This window comes from Staurois parvus, unplaced genomic scaffold (genome assembly GCF_062004578.1).
Source record: "Staurois parvus isolate SC_StPar_1 unplaced genomic scaffold, SC_StPar_1.0 ptg000715l, whole genome shotgun sequence".
NCBI classification, from domain to species: domain Eukaryota; kingdom Metazoa; phylum Chordata; class Amphibia; order Anura; family Ranidae; genus Staurois; species Staurois parvus.
This window is the reverse complement of record NW_028318511.1, coordinates 12,089,358-12,116,545: the sequence shown is the minus strand read 5'-3', so window position 1 is coordinate 12,116,545 and position 27,188 is coordinate 12,089,358.

Sequence of the window (27,188 nt, the reverse complement as noted above, 5' to 3'; positions counted from 1 at the left end):
CAGTGGGGGCTTCCTCACCGCCAGAAGTAACCTTAACGGCTAGAAAGGGCTTACTGTGGTCAGGAGACAGAATTTTTGCACCAGAAAGTGTACGGCTAAAGATTTTAGGATTATGTCATGATCATCCCCTGGCAGGACACTTTGGGGTCCACAAAACTCTAGACATAATACAACGTCTGTTCTGGTAGCCTGAATGGGAGAAGGACTGCAAAGCTTACGTAAACTCTTGTTCTATGTGCATACGTAATAAGAGCAATAGGAGAAAAACATGGAGACTATTGAGGCCCTTACCAGTCTCCAACCAACCTTGGAAGATGATTTCAATGGATTTCATCGTGGAATTACCCCCATCTGAAGGTTGTTCGACCATCTTTGTTGTGGTGGACCAATTTTCGAAGATGGCTCATTTCATTCTCATGAAAGGAGTACCCTCTGCAACAGAGACGGCCCAAAGCTTCATTAAAGAATTAGTAAGACTTCATGGAGTCCCGAGAAATATTGTTTCCGATCGAGGAGTACAATTTACCTCAAAGTTCTGGAAAGCACTTTGGGAAAAATTAAGAATAGAACTCTCATTTTCTTCCGCCTATCACCCCCAGACTAATGGACAAACGGAAAGAACAAATCAGACATTAGAACAATATATCTGTTGCTTTACTTCATTTTCCCAAGATGACTGGGTGTCATTGTTGCCCTTGGCCGAGTTTGCTTATAACAACTCAAAGCACTCGGCAAAAAACAATCTCCATTCTTCTCAGACTATCGATTCCAGCAGTACAGAATACTTTTGTGTTCCTCCAACAGAACAACAAAGTACTACAGGTGGCAATCCTGAAAGCCCAACAAGACAACAAGACATTTTTTGATAAGAAAAGAAAGGGGGACTTGATCCTGGAGCCTGGTGAAGAGGTATGACTGTCTACAATGAATTTAAAATTGACCTGTCCCTCAAAGAAACTTAGTCAAAAGTTCCAGTAAAGAAGAGAATCAATAGTGTATAATATGAGCTTACCATGCCAGAAACACTAAGGATACATCCTGTTTTCCACGTGTCACTACTCAAACCCTCGTTTCCTAACACTTTTCCTGACCGAAAATCAACACCACCTGAATCAGTGATCGTCAATGGCGAGGAAGAATATTAGGTAGAAAAGATCATTGATTGCAGAAGAAAAAGAAGGAATCAGCTCCAATACCTAATCAAATGGAAGGGATATGGACCTAAAGATAATTCATGGGAGTCAGAATCCAACGTCCACACCAGAGACCTAATCTTGGCATTTAGACGCAAGCACCCTGAGAGAATGGCCCAGTTGGGCATCCGGAGGCTGCCCTTAAGAGGGGGGCACTGTCAGAGAAAAAGATCTTTGCATCTGTGCACATATGTGCCCGTTGGCCGTGCCAGTGCGCATGCGCACACATGCACAGGCGGGCTATTTAAACCCCTGCTGCACTTAGAATGGTGCCTTCTGGTCTACTACGTTCTGTGCTTGTATCCTGACTCCAGTTATCTACCTGATTGACCTGACTACGATTGAACTCTGCCAGCACCGACCCGGCTCACCCCTTGACTATCCGCTTGCCTGCTCCTCTGTACCTGATTCGCCCGATTGATCCTGACCCGGCTTGCCTGACGCTTCTGCCTCTCCTGCCTGTGATTATTCCTGGCTACCAGCTGCCACGGTTGTCCGCATCTCCGCTATACCTTTCTGCTGCTGCACCTGCTCACCTGAATCTGCAACTGTCCTGCATCTTGGTCCTCCGGGTCATCACCTGCCAGCTGTCACCGCAGACCCATCAGGCACTCGTGCCCCTCCTAGCTCGATACCTTCTGTCTACCTTATCAGGGGTCCCGAGCGGGAGTGGTAAGATGATGCCCTCTCTCCACATCAGGCTCCCCAACCAGGTACGTTACAGCAAGTCACTCTGCTTTCTTATTAAAAGTTGACCACACTAGGCATGAGAGAACACTGTGGTCATTTCTCTAGCTATGCTGGAACTAAAAGTGCTCTCCTCCAATGATCACTTGCCTGACAAACCCCCTCTGCACAACCTTTCATTGGGAAGATCGGTATGCTGCTGTTTCTCCTCCTCCAGCTCTCTGAGAACAGAAGGAATGTGATAATTTATAAAATAGGAGAAAAAGGTATGTATAATTGTTTTTGTATATCTATACACAAATGTTTTGCCTTATTTAATTTGAATGGGTTGTTTTACAAGGTGAAGGTTTACATATACTTTAAGGTTATTATTATTATTACACAGTATTTATATAGCGCCAACAGTTTGCTCAGCGCTTTACAATATAAAGAGAGAAAATACAGCAACAATGCAGTTCAATACAAGAGGGTTAGGAGGGTCCTGCTCCTTGGAGCTTACAATCTAAGAGGGAGGGGCTAGTGGTACAAAAGGTAACAACTGTGGGGGATGGACTGGTAGGAGGAATAGAACATTCCATTATTAGCTGAAGGCAGGATAGGCTTCCCTGAAGTGATAGGTTTTCAGAGATCGCCTAAAAGTGAGTAGAGTCGGCGATAGTCTGATAATTTGGGGTAGACAGTTCCAGAGGATGGGGGGGGGGGCTCTGTAGAAGTCCTGGAGATGAGCATGGGAGGAGGGGACAAGGGAGCTAAAGAGCAGGAGGTTGTGCGAGGAGCGGAGAGTACGGTTTGGGTGATATTTGGAGACAAGATTGGTGATGTAATTTGGGGCAGAGTTATAAATGGCTTTATATGTTATTGTTAATGTTTTGAATTTTATTTGTTGGGCAATAGGAAGCCAGTGGAGGGATCGGCAGAGAGGGTTGGCAGATATGTAACGGTTAGTAAGGTGGATGAGTCTGGCAGCAGTATTCAAAATAGACTGAAGAGGGGATAGCCTGCGATTAGGTACGCCAATGAGGAGGGAGTTACAATAGTCAAGGTGAGAGATAACAAGGGAGTGAATAAGTTGCTTAGTGGTTTCAGAGGTTAGGAACGGGCATATCTTGGAGATGTTGCGGAGGTGAAATCTACAAGATTTGGACAGCGATTGGATTTGGGGCTGAAAGGACAGATGGGAGTCCAGGATTACACCTAGTACTCTGGCCTGAGCGGAGGGACTGATGGTTGTATTGTTGATCTTGATGGAGAAGTCAGGGGAGGGGGCACGGGCTGGAGGGAATAGTATGAGCTCCATTTTGGAAAGATTGAGTTTGAGGAAGTGGAGTGACATCCATGTCGATATGTCACTTAGTAGGTTAGGGACAGATGTGAATGTACACTATACTGAATCGTTTGATGATGCTATGAACAGTAAATACCTGTAATAAATAAAAAAATTAAATAAATTCCTTCTTCTACATCAACACCTTCTCTGCCTCCTTTCTCCTCAATTCACCTATAGTTATAGACCCCTGGGGGTTCAGGGAGACACAGCAAGACAGTTTGGTGGTAGAAATCTACAAATCACAACCCAAGAGAAATGCTCTTGTGACTTATTTTCTAGTTGCTGTGTTTACAATGTAAATGCACCATGTGGTTGCTGTACGATTTGTTAGTATTAGTATATCAAAACCACTATAACTTGCAATACATAGGGGTGATTCACTAAAACTGGAGAGTACAAAATCTGGTGCAGCTGTGCATGATAGCCAATCATCTGCTAACTTCAGCTTGTTCAAGTAAGCTTTGACAAAAAAAATGGAAGCCGATCGGTTGCTATGCAGAGCTGCACCAGATTTTGCACTCTCTGGTTTTAGTAAATCAACCCCATAAAGTGCCAAAGTGCAAATCTTACAAGATGCAAAAAAAAGTGATCCTTCTCCATGCTACAGTACACCTCCCTCCATCTGTACTGAAAAGTGTCTGTGCTAATCTCCTTATATAATAAAGTGCATGTGCCCAAATAGCTTCAACCAACTTCCAATATTTAACATTAAAATATATAGAAAACCGTACTATAATAAGCCTTCCTCTTTGAAATAATTTTTTTGATTATATAATACAGTCCAGAAAAGTTCTTCAATGATTTTTTGTGCAAAGCTCTCTGTGACCCCTGTTTTGAATGGATCAATAAGCACTTTCAAAACAGGGGTCCCAGAGAACTGATGAGTGCGGTACAAGGAGGGGAGCACATGTGGAAATAAGCACTTTACTTTTCAGCACTCCAATGTGGACACTGCACAAAAAATATTTGATGAACCTTTGTGGACTGTATTATATGGGGGTACTTATCAGCCACTGAAAAAAAAAAAATTCCTGCACCACCTCCTAAGGCACTTGGAAAACACAGCCAGAACAAAGTTTTTGTATTGAAAAGCCGCCCTTCCTGGCTCCTTCCTTTAAGCACCTGCCTGATGCTAAAGCCCACAAGGGCTGGTACTAGCACAGAAGGGAGCTCCCACATCTATAGTCCTCCAGAAATAGGGACACTAATACATGTGTGTCCCTTTTAGAAAGAGGGGGAGCAATGTTTTATAATAGTGGTAATAAATATATAAGAGATAAATACAGTACATATGAACCTGTGAGCAGGTCAGGCATATTGATGATGTCGGGGTTTTGTGAATATTCACTTACCTTACTCCTCTGTGCACATCAGCTATCTGCAGATTAGAGTGCAGTTTTCTGCCAGTTCTAGCAAACTTAAAGCAGAGCTCCACCCAAAAGGGAAAGTTCCGCTTTAGGGCTTTGTCCCCCACTCCCCATTAAGGATTGGCACTTTTGGGGAGCGGGGATTTTGTAGCTGCTGACTTTTTTTTAATTCAACTGGAATTCCGCTTTAAATTGGAACCCTCCGATCCTTTACAGCCAAGAAAGCTGCTGCTTGATCTGCAGTTGCCAAGGTGCTGCACATGTCATCAGTTATAACACCAGCTATTTGATGGCTTGACAGTTTGGTTGAGAAGGCAAGCAACTGTGACAGTTATCATTCATGGCATGCTTTGAATGTAAATGTTTTGGAAAAACGTTAAATTGATGGGTTTAGTTACACTTTAAAGCCTAACTCTATGTTTGCTTTAGCTTTAAAGTGGTACTAAACTCTCTCTGAGCACCAAAAACCAAAAACGCTATTTAATTCATTTTTATATATTCAAAACTAACTATTTTGTTGAGAAATCACTCTGAAAAACACACCCCTAGCATTTCTAGCCACAGCCATCCTGGGTAAGGGAAGATGATCCACATAGCATTTACTTCCTGGAATCCATCTACCATTAGCTCAGACATGCAGGCAGGAGGGCATACTTGACTGAAAAAGCGCATCCTCCTGATAAAAGAAAAAAAATGCTGATGAAGACTCATATCATGTATGACATTGTTTTGGCCTAGGCCAGAAACCAGGAAGTAACTGAATGCATATAAAAAAAATAATAAATAAAAAATGTTATATCAAGAATATGATTGAAAGTTTAGTTCTGCTTTAAATAGTTAATTTGGAACTAAAATTCTCAATCCATCAACATTGATTATTTTTAATCCTCATGTTGCTAGCATTAGTAAATAGATAGCAAGGTATTTTAGAACTCCTTGTTTGAACTTTTTTTTTTTACATTACTTCAGTTGCTTCCTGGTTACTAGCTTTTGCCAAAAAGATGGCAAACCTCCCAGGGGTCTTCATGAGCATTTTCATTCATCTGGAGGAAGCGAGGTGGGTCTTTCTCAGCTAAGCACACCCTCCTGCCTGCATGCCTGACCTAAGGGCAGATGGATTCAAATACATAAATGCAACATGAATCATCTGCCTTTACCTAAGATAGACGTATAGCTAGAAATAGTCGGGGGTGTTTTTAAAGTAATTTCTCAACAAAATAAAGCATGGAGACATGCTGTATGGGGGAGTTTGCATGGAATATTAAAAATGAATTAAACAGCTTGTTCAGTTGATGGCGCTCAGTTACAGTTTAGATCCCCTTTAAGATTACACCCAAACCCACTATTTGAATGAGATCCAGCTGTATTAAGGTTTCATTACAATATGTAAAATCTTCTCAAATGATAACATTCACAGTACATTTAATATTTGTTTTCCATCCTGCTATGCTTCCATCCTGACGTTTTGTGAATGTGGGTGGTGGTGGTCCTCCAGAGGTCTGATGGGTCAAGCCATGGAAGGCAAATTAGACCCCATAGGATAGTTTGGAGTATCTACAAGAAATAGGAAGTGACAGGGGGGCTCTATAGTGATATACTGTATATGATGTTGACGTGTTATTCAGCCCATAGATTATTCAGTTTTCTTTCCTTCCACCACAGGTAGAAGGAAAGAAAATTGCTCGATTTTACCATCAACACAGTCCTTGTTGATGGAGGAATGCCTCCCACAGTGCAATTGTGTTTGCCAATGGGGAGTGCAATGAGCCTTCTCAGCTGGCAGAAAACAATGATTACTGATTGCAGCTATAGCCACCGGTAATTGTATGAAAAAAATCAAACAGGCTGGTTGTACCCAAGTCAAATGATGGATCAACCAGTATACAAAAGGCTTGCCCACACATGGCCGGCTTTAGTCCAAAAGTCTTCTAAGTCCCATAATGATATAAACATACAGAAGGCTGTGAGGAGTCATGAGTTTGTAATTAATTGTCACACTAATCCTAACCAAAAAAACCTAGCTCAGACTCTACTCCACAACACCTCCTCAAAAGTATAATACAAAATGTTTTTTCATCCGTCTGGGGACAATCCGGTTATACCATACACAAGTTACAAAAATATACAGTGTACTTTATTCAGAAACACAGAATCCACAGAGGAACATACACAAATCAATTCAAACTATTTGGCCAACAAATGTTAAAACAACGTGATCCAGCATCTTCTCTCATTCTATGGATGTTCATACTGGTAAAGACTGGGATGAATTCTGAGTTTACACCCTAAAACTGGGAATAGAACATATGCCATTTGATCCTTCATATACTGCACATATTATATATAAACATTTCTAGAAGGTTGGATATATATGTCTTCACCAGCAGAAACACCTATAGAATGAGAGCAGGGGCTGGGTCACAAATGTACAGGTGAACTAACACAGTACACTTCTCCACATCAACCCCACCCCCCAGTCCCTGCTGTGTACACCAGATATTCTAAACTGTCAGGGTCCCCCCAGCCGGTCCGGGAGTCTAGGGATTTGAAATCCCCGCTCTTCTCCTTTTCTCTGCAGAACTTCTGAGATGGACAGGAGTGAGTATGATTGGTCAGCGCCATCACAATGAATTGATCTGGACTGTCCCAGCAGTGCTGTACACAGAAGAGGGAGAAGATCGGGGATTTCAAATCTCTGGACCACTGGACCTGCTCAGGATCACCGGAGATAAGTACAGCGGGGACTGGAGGGGGTGAGGAGGGTGCACAGAGTTTACCTTTAGATTTTTTTTTATATAAAGGTGATTTAACCCGCTAAGTAGAAAAAGACAAAACAAGATGACTTACATCTGGTGAAGGTGCAGTCACCCCTTGGGGTTAGGCCCGGAACCCTCTGTGATCACAGGTGGAGATAACTTTTGTCTTCACACAGGATGAGCTTGGTCCCTCTCGATGCCCTGGAGGTCCCGATCCTGAGTCCTCTGAGGGGCTGTCAAGTGGGTGGAGAAGGACGAAAAGCCAGTCAGTGTTCTGATTGGCAGAGGCCTCTGTTGGAGTGTGTAATGGGAGTATGGTATATCTGGATCAGAGTCATGATGTTGGATGGACAGCAAAGAGCTGCAGCTTCTTCAGTTTAGGGTGATATATAAAAGTCTGTGGGCACAAGGTACATAGAGTATCGCTCATCAAATGTAAAGAGATTCAAATGACATTTCATACATTAAGCTTAAAGGGTTTGTTCACCTTTATAAAAAAACTGCCTATGCAGATAAGGGATGTCTGTAGATAGCAAACTGTGCAACTCTGACCGAAGTTGGATGATATTCTTGCTATAGGTGTAGGTCATTTACGTACCTCATGAAGCCTGAATAGAAAATGGAAAACACCCATAGCAAGGGCGTTATTCAACTTCCGTCAGAGCTGCACAGTTTGTTGTTATCTACAGACACCACTTACTGTATCTGCAAAGCCAGGTTTTTGGGTAAGGTGAAGTATGCCTTTAAAGTGGTTGTAAAGGCTGAGGGGTTTTTACCTTTATGCATTCTATGTAAAAACCTTTTGTGTTCTGCTTCCCCCACAGCCCCAAATACTTACCTGAGCCCAATCTCAATCCAGCGATGCGCATGAAAGAAGGAGCTCTCCTGGGTCACTCTCTCCCAGGGGTGGACTGACCATTTGGAAACTCGGGCACTGCCCGAGGGCCCATGGTCAGTAGGGGGCCCCATGAGATGCCCCTGGTACCTTTTTCATAGGCTTTTTTGAGTTTGGGCAAGGACACAGGGGCCCCATGATCCCCTATTGCCCGGGGGCCCCATGAGTTGTCAGTCCACCCCTGCTCTCTCCTCATTGGCTAAGGCACAGCGGCGGGACAAATTAGTTTTCACTGCTGTCAATCACCGCTAGTAAGGAAAGAGTGGGGGGCACTTCCGATATGGATGTGGCTTGCTATGGGGGCATTCAGCAGGGGGGAGCGCTGGTGGGGGAGCTGAGAAGAAGAGGATCGGGGCTGCTATGTGCAAAACCATTACACAAAGCAAGTAAGTATGACATGTTTGTTATTAAAAAAAAAAAAAGCCTCTAAAATCACTTTAAAAGGATGAACTGTTAAAATATGAAGCCAATCAAAGAGCAAGTAATATAAAAATGCATGACTTAGTGCTCTTTCAGGTGTGTGCTGAGACCCTTCCTCTGTGATGGGCCACTTTCTGCTGTGTGCACATCCATCCCGGAGCTGTGCCAGGCAGCCTGTATAGAAGTGGATGCAGATGCAGCAGCTCCACAGACACAGTCACATGTCAAAATCTGACATGTGGGCAGGAGTGGGTGTACAGATCTGAATGCAGACAATGTGCGTTTGGATCTGTGCACCCCAAATGTTGACATGTGACTCTCTCCATGCAGCTGCTGCGTCTGCATTCTTTTCTATACAGACTGCCTGTACGTGGCTAAGAGGTGGTTGCACATACAGCAAAAAGCAGCTTAGTGTTGAGGATGGGTCTCCGCACCCCTCTGAAAGAGCCCTTGGACATTCCAATGCCAATCTCAATGCCATAAAATTAAAACTAAAGGTTTAAAATGATGTTCTTCAATTTGGATAGAGTAAGGGAGGGTTATAACCCATCAGCTTTTTTCCCCCATCTGTGTCCCATTAGGAAGAGTTACCTTTACTTCTAGTGCCATAGCCAAAACAGGATGTGGAAGGAAATCCCTCCAAAGTGAGAGAATCCCTGGTTGTCACCAGATTTAGTGTCCCCATTGGAAGATTCTCGCTCTATTCCTTTTCTGGGGACAACTTCAAATTTGGGAATTGCTTTTATTCTCTGTGATAATGGTAAATAAAACAGACTAACAGAAAGGGTGAATCTTCCTAACAGTGGCACAGGCAGCAATAAATACCTGATTGGTGTTCTAGTCCCTCTCCACTCTTATCTAAAGCTTAAGAAAAAGCTTGGCCTTCAGTTCTCCTTCAAAGGATAAGTTCACCTTTCGTAACATGTCATGATCAGACCTGCCCCGCACCTCTCCGATCCCCATTGTGACAGCTAGCTAAAAGTGCATTTATTATTTTTTGTTAAAAGGTGAACTTAGGCTGGCCATACACTATACAATTTTCTGTCCAATTTCTGCCCAATTTTCTTTAGATTTATCTTAAACTATGTAGTACAAGGGCCTGCCTAAATGGATACAATTGAAAGTGTTGTTCAGGTTTGACCTCATATTATATGGTTTTTGGTAAGTCTAAAGCAGTTTTCCAAAGAAAATTGTATAATGTATGGCCAGCCTTATCCTTTAATTCGAATAGATCTTCCAGCAGTTCTCATCAGGATGGAGCAACAGGACATTCAAACTGTAAGGTTTTGCACCACCTCTATTCTACCACTAGGTGGAGCGTGACCTGGCACAGACTGGCCCCAGGTATAAATACAGTCATCCGGTACGAAAAAAACAACTCTTCCCCCCTCCTTTTGACTTGACGGGACATTTTTTTTTCTATTTTTTTTTATTAAATCCTGTTTAAGACTTAGGGTGAGGTTTACTGAAACCTGTGCACTCCGAAATTGGTGCATGGAAGCCGATCAGGTTCTAACTTCAAACCTCAGTTCACCCCAATCCCTGCACCGCCACACCTCAGATCACCCCAATCTCTGTATTTTTACATGTCAGATCACCCCAACTCTTACACCTTAAGACCTTAGATCACCCCAATTCCTGCACCTTCACACCTCAGATCACCCCAATTCCTGTATCTGCACACCTCAGATCACCCCAATTCCTGTATCTTCACATCTCATATCATCCCAATTCCTGTCTCTTCACACCTCACATCACCCCAATTCCTGTATCTGCACAACTCAGATCACCCCAATTCCTGTATCTTCGCATCTCAGATCACCTCAATTCCTGTCTCTGCACACCTCATATCACCCCAATTCCTGTATCTGCACACCTCAGATCACCCCAATTCCTGTATCTACACATCTCATATCACCCCAATTACTGTCTCTTCACACCTCACGTCACCCCAATTCCTGTATCTGCACAACTCAGATCACCCCAATTCCTGTATCTTCGCATCTCAGATCACCTCAATTCCTGTCTCTGCACACCTCATATCACCCCAATTCCTGTTTCTTCACATCTCAGATCACCCCAATTCTTCCACCTTAACACCTTAGATCACCCCAATTCCTGCACTTTCACACCTCAGATCACCCCAATTCCTGTATCCTCACACCTCAGATCACCTCAATTTCTGCAGCTTCACACCACAGATCACCCCCAATTGGAGGAAAAAGAAGAGGAAGAAGAAGAAAAATAGAAGGAGGAGGAAGTGAAGGAAGAAAAAGAAGAGGAAAAGGAAGAGAAGGCTGAAAAAAAGGAAGAAGTACAGAAGAGAGAAGAGAAGAAAGAAGAAGAGGAGGAAGAAAAAGAAGAGGAGGAGGAGGAAGAAGAAGAGGAGGAGGCCCTCGAACATGTGAAAAAACGCTTGGTGGGGCCAAAATTTTGGACCAGGGTATCCAAATTTTCCAGGTATAAAAGTGATTTCAGATCTTTTTTAACAGAGGACAAGGTGGGTGTGTGAGGAGATATAACTAATTTTAACTAGTAATAAGCAGTTAGAGGAATAACAGGGATAGGTCTGTATAAAACTACAAAGTGCATTTGTAAAGGGCATTAGCATCCTAAACGTATAAACAAATTAAAGGACTCCTTTTAGTCTTTGAGAAAAGTCTACATGAAACACAGTGGCATGAAGTTCACATTATGGCAATGCCAGCAGTCTCTCTTCCAAGCAGGATCTGGGGAAGCTCCAACCAGCAAAGCATGTATAAACAGAAAAAAGGAGAGAAAAGCTCCACTACCTAAGTGTAGCATTTATTAAAACATATTGATGAAGACTGCTTGCCGACTGTATAACTTACATAGACGATGGTAGAGTGGCTCTCCTGCGCTGGATGACGTACCTAGTGTCAGCTGATGCCTCAGAACCGAGGGGGGTTGCTCCCCTTGACGGCGGCTGCAGGTTGCATCTTGCTTCTTGGCCCTCCTGTGATGGCCCCAGTCATGGCCGGCTGAGAGGAGGAGGGGGGCATGCCCAGAGGGCATTTCCTTTCCTCTCCAGAGAGAGAGTGTGTTCAGATACAGTCGATCCTCCTGAGGCCCTTTGGTCTAATCATTCTGCCTGTTTCTCTTTTGGGGAATGCTGATAGCAGCGGTATGCATTAACTTATTTCTGTCTCGGTTCTCCGGTCTCACATCTCTGATTGTCTAATCCGAGTCTAACTTCACCACCCCCCCGTTAGGGTATTTCCCCTACGGTGCACTACTGTGCTCAGTATGGGAACTTGGTACGCTGTATCATTAGAAAACTCTTGTTCTCATCTCATTCTATTATTATTTTACCCCCTTAGATCTATAATCCTTTCCCTCTTCCCCTCCTCTAGGCTTCTCCCCTCCCCCGGTTCTTATTCCTATTTGCTCTCCTGGTTTGTATTTTTGTTTCTGGTTGCAGAAGGAGCTCCCCCCCTTTCCGCCCTCTTCCCTTCTGTTCCCTTCGTTCCCATTTGGCCCTCCTTCCCTTCTTTCCTCTCATGTTTCTCTCTTTCTTCTCCTTTCTCCTAGTTTTCCTGCCCCCCACCCATTCTGTGGTTTGGTTTGGGGGTTTCCTTCTTTCCTTTCTCTTCCTTTCCCTCTCTTGGGGTGACCGTTAACCTGTCCCATACTGGTGGACAAGGTGCTGGGATGGCCATGGACATTGTCAATTTTACCTCCTTCAATGTGCAAGGCCTTTGTTACCTTGAAGAACACTCCAGGCTCCTCACAGATCGGAAGAAGCTGAAGACACAAGCAGGGGCGGACTGACAACTCATGGGGCCCCCGGGCAATAGGGGATTATGGGGCCCCTATGTCTTTGCCCAAACTCAAAAAAGCCTATAAAAAAGGTACCAGGGGCATCTCATGGGGCCCCTACTGACCATGGGCCCTCGGGCAGTGCCCGAGTTTCCAAATGGTCAGTCTGCCCCTGGACACAAGTGACATTCTTACAGGAAATACACTTTAAAATTGACCATGTCCCCAAACTGACCAATAGAGCTTTCCTGATGGCTTATCACAGCCCTTCTATATCCAAATCGAAGGGGGTGAGCATTCTGATAGCTAGGTCTGTCCCCTGGTCTCTCTCAGCGGTGCAGCAGGATCCCATGGGCTGCTTCATTTTAGTCAAAGGCAAAATTGGTACTCACCTTGTCATTTTGGCGAATGTACTGTATACTTTCCCAATGTGGACTATCTCCCTTTCCTGCGCAGTATGGTGCCGGTTCTAGTCTAGTTTGCTGAGGGAACTCTGATATTCGGTGGAGACTTTTGCAATGGACCCAACCCTGGATGTTTCAAGGGGCAAGTCTCGCCTTTATTTTGCCAGACTGAAATGTCTCAAGGCGGCACTTCATTTATTGCAGCTAGTGGACCCATGGCGTATAATGTATCCCCAGGACAGAGACTACTTGTAACAGAACCGGACCCCGACTGCACTTGGGTATTTCCGTTAGGCTCCCGCTTCCCTGTCTGAACACCGTCCATGGACCCCACCGCTGGCCATACAAGACTAGGCAAGACCAGTCTTGTAATAAATCAGGAAATGGACTGCTTTATTTTAACACAGATACAAGATATATATACAGGACGGGCAATACACACCCAGTAACAAGAGACACATCAGCAGACAGACCCATCAGGGGGAAGGGCTGCCGCAAACACCCCCCACCAAGCCAATACACACAAACACATACATCCCATAATAGTTTGCTCCCAATCAAGACACACAATAGAACAATGGGATACAACCACATGGCATTAACATGCTGTTTAAGTACACCTCCTGCAATCAGCCTCAGGTGATTGTCAGGGCAGGGCTGTGGAACGGACAGGTAGGCCTAGTGGCAGGGTAACGCAGTGGCTGACGACAACCACCACCAACAGACCGAAGTCCCTCAGGGCGCGGAGTCTAAGTCCCAAGCTGCCCTTCACCAGGGCCCCTGATGGTGGGGATGGACTTGATGCAGCCAGGAACCAGGTCGCGGCCCCCGAGACACCTTGGCTGCGATAATGGCCGCTGCCAATGGCGTGTAGCTGGTGAGAATGACAATAGCGTAGTCAGGCAAGCCGGGTCGACAACAACGGGACAAAACGGTACAGAACAGTAGACAGTGAATAACAGGTCACGGGCCGGGTTCAGCAACGGAAGGTCAGATCAAAGGAAAACACAGAGAATGGTCTAGTCACAAGCCGAGTCAAATACCAGAAGAGTCACGAGAGTATACACAGAGCTGTAGCAAGACAAAGACACAAGACACAAGTGCAAAGAGCATGTGCGGATCACAGGCTTATATGTACTCAGCCACACCCCTCTGGGGGATGGACCTCAGAGACCTGAAGGCATAAAAGATTCCCACCATGCTCAGCAGAAAATCAAGATGGATGCCAGCACATGGAGTAACATAACCTCTGGGAAAAGGTAGGACCTTGACAGTGATGGCCTGATTGCAGGAGGTGAGATCCTGGCTGCTGAAAGGCACTCGCTGCTAAGTCCCAGTACTGCAGCCCATAGAGCAGGTGAGCCACAGCACCACCAGCGGTGAGCCCTTTCCTGACAGGCAGTAAAAGTCAACAAGACCAGGTCTGACTTCTTCCCCATTTCAAATGGGAGGTGTCAGGGGTGCCACCTTTCTCCTCTCATCTTTATCTTAATGCTGGAACCGTTCCTGTGTCCAGTCCACACAGATCCTAATATTACCAGGTTTTTTAAACTTTTGGGAAGCCACAAAGTCAGAGCTTTTGCAGATGACCTGATATTCTTTGTCACAAATCGGCTTACATCATTGCCCAATATTTTACGGGCGCTGTGGATGTACAGCTCTTTATCCAACTTCATGGTCAACTTGTCGAAGTCCTCCGCCCTTACCATTAGGTACCTGGGCATTAACATCACCCCAATCCCTCTAAATTGTGCGGGGCCAACTATGAACCACTTCTACTTAAAATTAGGATGACCTCTTACACTGGGATTCATTAACATTGACATGGTTTGGATGATGCACTACTCTTAAGATGACGTTACTCCCCAGAGTTCTCTACCTACTACAAGCCCTTCCAATATGCCTCCCCTCAACGTTTTTCCAAAGACTCAGTTCCCTCTTTCGGAACTTTGGTCTCATGGGAAGCCCCGTCTAGCTCTACATCGCTTGACCCTGCCTAAGATGTCTGGGGGCGTTGGCCTTCTGGATATTCAGGCCTACTATAAGGCAACTCATCTTGCTAATTGGTGGACTGGCACTGTCATGGGGGGGGCCAAGGACTGACCAAGGTTGACATGGAAATGGAGGACTCAGGGGGTACTGCCATGAGTTAGCGCTGGATTTCCTCTCCATTACCAAAGGAACTCTGTGCACACTTTACCCTAGGCAGCACTTTACAGGTTTCAAGGGCAACGTTCCATGCATCTTCGGTCTCTCCACAGGCCCCCCGTATTATTCCCATCTTGAATAACCCAGAGTTTTGCCCCAGTCCTTGCCATCCCCAATTTCTCCACTTTAAAGCTTCCGGCCGTACTCATCTGACCAATTTTCTGACCTCGGGAGGTGCGCTCATTTCCACGGACCTTTCTCGACTCGCTGACACTCTCTTGGACTTTTGAGGAGGACTTCAGTTGCATTTCCTCCTCCGCTCTCTCACTCCAGGCACCTCCAGACTTCTTACAAGTTTTGAGTCCATATGTCATAGGGGGGAACCGGTATACCATTCCCTCTCAAAGATATATGCTTCCTTGATCCACCCTGGAGCCGACTATGTCCCACCTTTTCTGGCCAAATGGAAGGCAGACCTGGACCTACAACTCACAACGCAGCAAGGGGAGAAAAAACTCTATTTCTCCCTCAAATTCTCTATTGCCTCAAAGGTTCAGGAAACCAACTACAAAATACTCACCAGCTGGTATAAGGTTCCCACCATACTTCACTGCATCTCCCCTCAGATACCTGGCTCCTGCTGGCGCTGTGGGGTGGGTGATGGATCCATGGTCCACATCTTCTGGCAGTGCCTACTAATTCAGCCCTTCTGGCAACCAGTGCCTTGCGTCATTAGGCAACTCACTGCTGAGATGACTCTATGGCCTGCCTGTGGCACCTAATCTACTAAAAAATACAAGCACTCCCTCACCATACAACTCTTGAATGCTGCTAAAGCATGCATTCCTTTCTGCTGGAGAGATGTCATTTGATTACACCAGGATCTATGTGATTAAATTATTTTCTCTTTTTAACCGCTTTCCCACCACCCTATAGCAGATATACTGCTACAGGGTGGCAGGGGTGTGCAAAATCATGCATATATATATATATATATGTGATTTTGTATCTCTGGGAAGGGGGTGCACGTGCCCTACCTGCACCGTCATTCCCGGCCACTGCTGTCAATCACCAGGTTCCGGCCAGTGATTATCCTACGGTGCCCGGTGATTACCGAGCATCTCCAACGGGGAGGAGGACTGTTTATTAACAGTTCTCCTCCCCGTCAGTTCAGACACACTGCTTTGGATGGCTGTGCACAGTGAAGCACACTGACACTGCCTCCTAGTAAAACACTCCCTGCACACAGTTAACCCTTTGATTGCCCCATTCTGCCCAGTGTCATTAGTACAGTGTTAGTGCTTTTTTTTTTAGCACTGATCACTGTATTGGTGTCACTGGGGGCTGCAGTAGGGCTAAATGTGAAGAAAAATCTCTTGCCCAGCGTGTCGGGAATCACGCATCTCTGAAACGTGTTTTTTGTTTTTGGTTTTTTTTTACATTTCGGTCTTTTTTCATTTATTTAGCAAAAAATAAAAACCCCAGTGGTGATTAACTACCTGCCGACCGCAGATAGCCAAATGACGGCTAAACTGCGGCCGGCCAGTTCTGGGTGGACGTCATATGACGTCCCCCCAGAACGCGCTCTCCTGCGCGCCCCAGGGGGCGCGCACCCGACGATCTCCGTGATCGCTGTGTCCTACGGACACAGCTGATCACGAGATGTGGTAATAGGCCAATCATACCGGCCTTTTACCACGTGATCACCGGTGTCCAATGACACGCTGATCACAGGGGAATGCAAGTGCCGGTTCTCGGCTGCACTTTCCTCACGCTGTCAGATCGGCACCGGATCATCAGGGCACTGATGATCAGTGCCCTGATGATCGGTGCCCAGCAGTGCCACCCACAAGTTCCGCCCACCTGTGCCCAGCAGTGCGCCCACTAGCTCCGCCCACCTGTGCCCAGCAGTGCGCCCACCTGTGCCCAGCAGTGCACCCACCTGTGCCACTCTGCAGTGTCACACACCTGTGCCCAGCAGTGCCACCCACCTGTGCCCACCAGTGCCACCCACCTGTGCCCACCAGTGCCACCCACCAGTGCTGCCCACCAGTGCCACCCACCAGTGCAGCCCAGCAGTGCTGCCAGTCAGTGCCACCAGTCAGTGCCCAGCGGTTGTGCCAGTCAGTGCTACAGGGTGGCAGGGATGCACAAAATCACATATATATATATATATATATATATATATATACTGTATATATATATATACGTGATTTGCATTTCTGGGTAGGGGTGCGCGCCCTACCCGCTCCCCTACTGGCTCCTCGGCATGTTAATCAGTGGGTCCTGGATACCGCTTCTCGTCCGGGACTCAGTGTTCATTGGCAGAGCTGATTGGGGAGAGGTCTGTGTGTAAACAACACAGAGCTCTGCCCGGTTAGCACAAATATGCTGCTTTGTATTGCTCTGCACAGCAGAGCAATACAAAGCAGCATGTTTACATAGTAAAACACACACAGCACATCATGTGAAACACACACAGCACACAGTTAACCCTTTGATCTCCCCAGATGTTCACCCCTTCTTGCACATTGTCATTAGTACAGTATTTGTGCTTTTTATTAGCACTGATCACTGTATTTGTGTCGCTGGGGATGTCAGTGGCAGTTAGTCAAATCCCACCCGGTGTCAGAATGCATGCTGCAGTCCCACAATAAGCCTCGGATCGCTGCCATTTCTAGTAAAAAATAAATAAAAATTCCAGTGTATATTCCGCTATTTGTAGACGCTATAACTTTCACCAATTAATAAACCAATTAATTTACATGTATTGGGATTTTTATTTAGCTAAGACATGTAGCAGAATACATTTTGGCCTAAATTTATGAAGACATTTTATTTTTAATTTTTTTTACTGGATATGTTTTATAGGAAAAAAGTCAAAAATATTGTTTTTTTTTTTTTTCAAAATTGTCAGACTATTTTTGTTTATAGTGCAAAAAATAAAAACCGCAGAGGCGATCAAATACCACCAAAAGAAATAACATTTGTGGGGAAAAAAGGACATAAATGTGATTTATGTACAGCGCTGCATGACCGCACAATTGTCAACTAAAGTAACCCAGAGCCGTATCGCAAAAAATGGCCTGGTCAGGAAGGGGGGTAAATCCTCTGGAGGGCAAGTGGTTAATTGCACCACAACAACCTGCACGTCCATTGTGTACAGTGTAAGAACGCCACCCTGTGGTCACAACTCTCATACACTAGCATTGGTGTCCCACAAAGTCAGGCCTACGTGTAGGAATCAATGAAAACCAATAGAGTGGATCACACGTGTACACATCTACAATTCCTTAGGCGGCAAATGAATGCTACACAAGGAAACGGACTATCCAGTGAAGACCCGAACCAGCTCTGCATGTACCAGGTGCTGGTGTAGCAGCAAGATGAGTATCCCATGAGAATCGGTATCCCCTGAAGCAGGGGCGGACTGAAAACTCATGGGGCCCCCGGGCAATAGGAGATCATGGGGCCCCTGTGTCCTTGCCCAAACTCAAAAAAGCCTATGAAAAAGGTACCAAGGGCATCTCATGGGGCCCCCTACTGACCCCGGGCCCTCGGGCAGTGCCTGAGTTTCCAAATGGTCAGTCCGCCCCTGCCCTGAAGCAACTGTGCATGCGTCGGTTTAAGGCACGACAAGTCGATCATCGAGCTGCTGCAGCCGAACATGTACCTGAGTTCAACTAACCCCTTATGGCGGGGGAATCATTTAACCCCTTACATGCTGAGTGTTCGGCAGGGCACAGCGGGACACAGACAGGATTGGCAGGGACACAGGGTGAATCATTTAACCCCTTACATGCTCAGCGATCGGCAGGGGACACAGGCTGTATCATTTAACCCCTTACATGCTGAGTGATTGGAGGGGGACACAGGCAGAATCATTTAACTCCTTACATGCTGAATGATCAGCGGCACACAGGAAGAATATTTAACCTCTTACATGCTGTGTGATCAGCAGGGACACAGGCAAGCGGTGATTCAGTCATGTGTCTTGATAATTAACAGCGCCAATCCCAGGGGTACACGGGGATATAGGATGTCAGTGCAGTTGTAGGTCTGTCAATGGAGGATGGTAGTTTGGGAGGAGGGGCTGTTTATGGCAGAAGGGGGTGGTAGTTGGAGGGGTGGTGGTGGTCTTTCGGAGGGAGGAGTGGTGGTCACTGGGGGGGAGCACTGGGGGTAAGTACTTTTAGGGTCGGGGAGGGGTCTGTAGTTGAGGGGGTCCTGATATGTCTGTGGGGGGTCAGGCGGTACTTGGGGGTGGGAGTCTGTCAGTAGTTGGTTGGGGTCGGTAGTTGGGGTTGTGGAGATTTGTGGGTGGTAGGCGGTAGTTGGTGGGATGGGGAAGGGGATGGAAGGTGGGGTGAAAGGATGTTTGTCCACTCGCTGGTATATCAGTGGATAGTGAAGGGGGCAGTAGTTGAGGGGGGGCTGTCAGTGAAGGGCAGGGGGAAATAGTTCAGCCTGGGGACTGTTATGTGGATTTGGGTTTTGTCAGCTGGGGGCAGGGATATGATCCTCCCATGCCAATTGTAGGCACTCTTAGCTAGTATAAGATGCTATACCTCTGCTCTATGAAACCAGTATGAGAATTACTTCTTTGAATTTTAATTGTCTCAAAAGCCAAAACTTTTTTCTAGTTTTGTATACAGCATGGAAGTGTTAAAACTATCAATTTTCTATTGCTGTTTGTTTCCCCTAGGAGATTGATTAAATCTAGGATTGAAATTGAAATCCAAAGATTTACAAATGTCTTCTTAGTTTGGAGATATATTCTCCCACTCAAGCACGAGTTGTGGGGTCAAAACTCACAGGAGTATGGGCATACTCTACCCAAAACTACAAAAAGGCTTTAGAAGACAAACTTTTTAATATCTAAATGCTAAATTTGTAGGGCCTAAATTATATGATTGATCTCCAACACAGAGGATTCATTAGGGTCTTCATAAACATCTAGTTACTTTCATTTATACCTTTAAAGATAATGAAAAACTAAAAAAAACTGGCCTTTGGTTATCCTTATGATGGGCATCTGATACAGCGAGCTATGAACAAGAATCTTTTTCATTCTTATGTGAGTGAATGGGTCCTAAATGATCAAATAAAGTGACTTCTATATTAAAAGCATCCCTTTAAAACTAAACCTCCACTTCAATACACACAAAACATACAAAATAACAAAAAGGCTCCATGCACTGTAGCTTTAACCTTTTTGTTTCTGCCATAAAAACAAAAAACACAAAACGGAAGGGTTTTTTTCTGCCTCTGAGTTAAAGAAACCCCTCTAGACTACTTAATGTGCATGGATACATAGGATAACATTAGTTGCTTCTACGGACAAAATGGTAAACCCCTCTAGGAGCAGCGTTTATTTAAGCTAATCCTTAGCACTTAACCCGCTGCTACAACTTGGAGCTACAGATAGGCCTGATTATATAAGTAAAAAGAGCAGACTTTACTACCACTTTAACACATAATTTTCTGTTATAATATTTAAAGTCCTAAACATGTAATGACTAAGCTTGACACTAACCTGACCCTTAAACTGGGCCATCCTTAACACAATGAAAGCATATAACACTGAGATCCTGATGCCAGATGGTATAACCCTTATGGGCTAGAGCAGGGGTAGAGACATTTTTATATTTCAGTTATAGGGGCAATTGATTTACAGTTGCAAGAAAAAGTATGTGAACCCCTTTGGGATTACGTGGAGTTTTGCATGAATTGGGCATAAAATGTGCTCTGAATGTCATCTAAGTCACAACAATAGAAGAACACAGTCTGCTGAACATAATACTACACAAACATTAGATGTTGCCATGGTTTAATTGCACATAACATGTAAACATTCACAGTGCAGGGAGGAAAAAGTATGTGAGGCCCTAGCTTAATGAATTCTCCCAGAGCTAATTGGAGCCAGGAGTGAGCCAACCTTGACTCCAATCAGTGTGATGATATTGGATGTGTTGCTGACAGCTGTACTGACCTTAAAAAACACACACCTGTTTTGGGTTTACTGGTTTGAAGAAGCACTGTCTGATGTGAACCATGCCTTGCAGAAAAGAGCTCTCAGAAGACCTACGATCAAGAATTGTTGACTTGCATGAACCTGGAAAGGGTTACAAAAGTATCTCCAAAAGCCTTGATGTTCATGTGTCCACGGTAAGACAGACTGTCTACAAATGGAGAAAGTTTAGCACTTTTGCTACTCTCCCTAGGCGTGGTCTTCCTGTAAAAATGACTGCAAGAGCACAGCGCAGAATGCTGCATGAGGTAAAGAAGAATCCCAGAGTGTCAGCTAAAGACCTACAGAAATCTCTGGCACATGCTAACATTTTTGTTGACACATCTACAATAAGGAAAACATTAAACAAGAATGGAGTACATGGGAGGACACCACGGAGGAAGCCATTGCTGTCCAAAAAGAATATTGCAGCACGTTTGAAGTTTGCAAAAGAGCACCTGGATGTTCCACAGCACTACTGGCAAAATATACTGTGGACAGATGACACCAAGATTGAGTTGTTTGGGAAGAACACACAACACTATGTGTGGAGAAAAAAAGGCACAGCACACCAACATCAAAACCTCATCCCCACTGTGAAACACGGTGGAGGGAGCATCATGGTTTGGGGCTGCTTTGCTGCCTCAGGGCCTGGACAGATTGTTGTCATTGATGGGAAAATGAATTCCAGAGTTTATCAAGACATTTTTCAGGAAAACGTACGACCATCTGTCCGCCAACTGAAGCTCCGCAGAGGATGGGTGATGCAACAGGACAATGACCCAAAGCATACAAGTAATGCAACAAAACAATGGCTGCAACAGCACAGAATACGCCTTCTGGAGTGGCCCAGTCAGAGTCCTGACCTCAACCTGATTGAAATGCTGTGGCATGACCTTAAGAGAGCGATTCCCACCAGACATCCCAAGAATATTGCTACACTGAAACAGTTTTGTGAAGAGGAGTGGTCCAAAATGACTCCAGATCATTGTGCAGGTCTGATCTGCAACTACAGGAAACGTTTGGTTGAGGTTATTGCTGCCAAAGGAGGGTCAACCAGTTATTAAGTCCAAAGGTTCACATACTTTTTCCTTCCTGCACTGTGAATGTTTACATGTTATGTGCAATTAAACCATGGCAACATCTAATGTTTGTGTAGTATTATGTTCAGCAGACTGTGTTCTTCTATTGTTGTGACTTAGATGACGTTCAGAGCACATTTTATGCCCAATTCATGCAAAACTCCACGTAATCCCAAGGGGTTCACATACTTTTTCTTGCAACTGTAGTTATAACTTTGACATTACTTATAATAGTGATGTAATACAAACCTAGGTTAACAGTGTAATACATAAAGTGTTATACTTTTAGGATAAACAAAGCTTTTATTTGGTAACATTGTCTTTAACCACCTCCCACCCGCCATATAGTCCAATGACCGGCGCAAGGTGGTTCTCTCATTCTGGGAGGATGTCATATGACGTCATATGATCAGTGCCCGTCAGTGCGACCTATAAGTGCCACTCAGTGCTGCCTATCAGTGCCATATATCAGTGCCATATATGAGTGCTGCCTTTCAGTGCCCATCAGGGATGCCTGTCAATGCCCATCAGTGCCACCTACCAGTGCCTCCTCATCAGTGCCCATCAGTGCCACCTATCAGTGTCCATCAGTGCAGCCTATCAGTGCCCATCACTGCAGCCTCATTATCGCACATCAGTGAAAGAGAAAAATCACTTATTTACTAAATTTTATAACAAAAACTAAGAAAAAACTTTTTTTTTCAAACTTTTCAGTAGATTTTGGTTTGTTTAAGAAAAAATAAAAAACCCAGAGGTGATTAAATACCACCAAAATAAAGCTCTATCTGTCACAAAAAATTTATAAAAATTTCATATGGGTACAGTGTTGCATGACTGCGCAATTGTCATTCAAAGTGTGACAGCGCTGAGAGCTGGAAATTGGCCTGGACAGGAAGGGGGTATAAGTGCCCTGTAGGCAAGCGGTTAAAAATTATGTTTTATATGCTCTATTGACAAAAAGCCATAACAAAACAGAAAAGTTTTAAGTTGAACAGTGTTAGTATAAATGTAGCTGGTGTTAGTGTAGATACAAAATATGTATTTTATTCTATAATTGGCCTTGTTTGTAACAACTTGCCCTCCAGATGATTTACCCCTCTTCCTGACCAGGCCATTTTTTGCAATACGGAGCTGCGTTACTTTAACTGACAATTGTACGGTCATGCAACGCGGTACATAAATGACATGTCCTTTTTTCCCACAAATATAGCTTTCTTTTAGTGGTATTTGATCACCTCTGCATTTTTTATTATATTTTTGACTTTTTGCTATTAACCGGTTGCAGACCAGCCACAGTACATATACTGCGGCAGGGCGGCACTGCTGCGCAAAATCATGTATATATGTGATTTTGCATTTCGGGTAAGGGAGCGTGAGGCGCGCGAACGCCCTACCCGCGCCACCGATCGCGGCCGTGGGGGTCAATCACAGGGTCCCGGCCGGTAGTTACCTGCCGGAGCCTGGCGATTGCCGGAAAACACTGACAGGGAGGACGGCTGCAGTGTTTACACTGCAGCTCTTCTCCCTGTCAGTTTGAGCACACTGGTCCGGATCGCTGAGCACAGCTTTCCGGATCAGTGTGTTACTGTGAAGTACACACGCCCGGCCCCCTAGTGAAACACACCCCTTACACAGTTAAACCTTTGATTGACTCCAAATGTTAACTGCTTCCTCCCCAGTGCCATTAGTCAGTTCCCCCCCAGTGTCAGAATGTCCGCTGCAGTCCCGCCATAAGTTGCTGATCGCCACCATAAGTCGCTGATTGCCACCATTATTAGTATAAAAAGAAATACAACTTCCAGTATATATACTGCCATTTGTAGACACTATAACTTTCATGTAAACCAATTAATTTACATCTATTGGGGTTTTTTTTTAGCAAGGAGATGTCGCAGAATACATTGTGGTCTAAATTCATGACAAAATTAGATTTTTAAATTTTTTTACTGGATATGTTTTATAGCAAAAAGTCCAAAATATTGTTTTTTTCTCAAAATTGTCGGTCTTTTTTTTTTTTAAAGCGCAAAAAATAAAAAATGCACAGGCGATCTAATACAACCGTAAATTTCATTTTGGTGCAGCGTTGCATGACCACGCAATTGTCAGTTAAAGTCATGCAGCGCCGTAACACAAACCGCTTCTGTAACCGCTTCATGACCACCCTATAGCAGAAATACTGCTACAGGGCGGCACGGGTGCACAAAATCACATATATATACATGATTTGCACTCCCGTGGCTTTCACGCCCCCCCCAGATAGCATCAGATTGCCCGTCAGTACACCAGTCATCACATTTAACCCCTTGATTGCCAGAAACACGCTCATACACAATAAACCTCCATTGCTAGAATAGTGTCTGAATGGATCAATATCTTTTATCAGATCAGCACTATACCAGCGTTCACATTAGTATAATGTCCCCAAAAATGCAGCGTTGGCAGGATCAGCCCCGGAACCTGCCAGCACCTGCGTTTAGCCCCTACGCTTACCCCCCCTTCTGTCCCAGCAAGTGCAGTGTCAGTAGGTCACTTGATACATAGCACACAAAACCTCAGTGTTTACAGAATCAGGCCTGATCTGTTAGCACTTGCCGGTAAATTTTGATGACTCTCATATGCAGCAGAGTGCCAGTACTAGTGCTGCGCTACCTTTTGGTGAACTGGTGAGCACCAGTGGCCTAGTACATCCTGGTCTTTCACATACCAGCACTGCAGTATCACTAGGTGACTTGGCGAGTCCAATAAGTGTAGTACAAGCTGGTGCAGTGGCAAGCACAAGTATTTTCCCGTAACCACCAAGAATTCGCACACAGGCCCGTAGAGCCCCTAGAATTCTTCCGGATGTGCTTGCAAATACAGCCTACAACTGCCACCCGTACTTCCCCCATCCACTGCCCAACCTGAAATTCAGGTGGAAACAGCAAATTTAACTACTCCCTTTGATTTTTTTGGAGCAGTTTTTCACAGAATATCTGTATGCATTGATTGTGGATCAAAGCATTTTATATGCACAACAATTTATCGCCGCCAACCCAAATTCAAACCTTGCCAGACCATTCACATGCAAATCAATTACGGTGCGTTACAAGCGTTGACCCTGTGCCGGTATGTAAATAGCGGTTGCACCATGCATGTGAGGTATCGCCGTGAACATCAGATCAAGGGCAGTAATTCTAACACTAGACCTTCTCTGTAAATCTAAAATGGAAGCTTGTAAAGGCTTTTAAAACATTGCCTATGGATGTTAAAAATGTATGCAGTTTGTCGCCATTGCACGGGGCATGTGCAATTTTAAATCGTGTCATGTTTGGTATTTATTTACTCGGCATACCATCATCTTTTATATTTTAGCAAATAATTGGCCAATATATTGTGTTTTTGTGCATTAAAAGTAAAAAAAGTGTACTTTTTCTTTAATTTGCTTTTGAAAAATCGCTGTGTGAGTACTATGTGACATAAAAATTGTAGCACCAACCATTTTATTCACTAGGGTGTCTGCTTTAAAAAAATATATAATGTTTGGGGGTTTAAACAAATTTTCTAGCAGAAAATACTGATTTTTTTCATGTGAACAAAAAGTGTCAGAAAAGGCTTGATCTTCAGGTGGTTAGAAGAGTCAGTGATGTGTGGCATAAACTTCTAATGCTGGGCATAAATCGACCCCTTTTTGGAAAGTAGACACCCCAAACTATTTGCTGAGAGACATGTTGAATCAATAGAAGAATATATTTTTTTACCACAAGTTTTTTGGAAAATGACAAAAATTATTATTATTATTATTTTTAGACAAAATTGTCAGTTAAATGATTTACTGCTCACACATGCCATGGTTATATGTGGAATTACTCCCGAAAATACATTCTGCTACTTCTCCCGAGTATGGGGGTACCACATGTCAAAGACCTTTTGGCAGTCTAGCCAAGTACATGACCCCAAAATCCAATAAGCACCTTCAGACTTTTAAATGGCTTTATTTCCCCACTTCCTGACTACCTATCACAGTTTCGGAGGCCCTGAAATGCCAGGACAGCACCAAACCTCCCCAAATGACCCCTTTTTGGCAAGTAGACACACCAAGGAATTTGATAAGAAGCATGGTGAGTATTTTTCAGATCTTGTTTGTTGCCCCAAGTTTTCGGAAAATGAAGAAAAAAAAACAAAAACATATTTTTTCTATTTTTATATTTCAAAACCTTGTGAGAAAAAATGATATCTGCAAAATACTCACCATGCCTCTTTTTAAATTCCTTGGAGTGTCTACTTTCCAAAAAGGGGTCATTTGGGGGGGGGGGGGTTGGTGCTATCCTAGCATTTCAGGACCTCCGAGGTAGTGAGGAAGAGAAATGAGGAAGTTATGCACCTTCAGGCTTTCAAAGTGGTCATTGGATTTCAGGCACCTGTATGTGGCTAGGCTCCCAAAAAGTCTCACATATGTGGTATCCTCATACTCCGTAGAAGTAGCAGAGTGTATTTTGGGGTGTAATTCCACATTCTTCAAAATTTTTGGTCTTTTTTTGTTTATAACGCAAAAAATAAAAAGTGCACATGTGATCAAATACCACCGAAAGAAAGCTCTATTTGTGTGAAAAAAAGGATGTAAATTTTGTTTGGGTAAAACATTGCATGACCGCGCAATTATCAGAATTAGTGCACCCCCGAGTAGTGGTTTAAGGGGAGTAAATCCTCTGGAGGGCAAATGGTTAAACATGTCTAATAAAAAAATGTAAAAAATCTAATTTCATCATAAATTTAGGTCAAAATGTATTCTGCTACATCTTTTCTAAAAAAAATATATATTTTTTTTAATACTAGTAATGGCGGCGATCAGCGAATTATGGTGGGACTACGGGTTTGCACCGGGCATTCTGACACTGGGTGAGAACTGACTAACTGCCACTGACATCCCCAGTGACACTGATACAGTGCTAATAAAAAGCACTGACACTGTACTAATGACACCGGGCAGGAAGAAGTTAACTTTTGGGCGATCAAAGGGTTAACTGGGTGCTGTGTGCTATTTTACCTTGGAGACATACTGTTTTCTATTTCTACCCCCCCTGTCTGCTTTGCACACTGATTGCCAGGTGCAGGCGGGGAATCTCTGACTGGAACCCGGTGA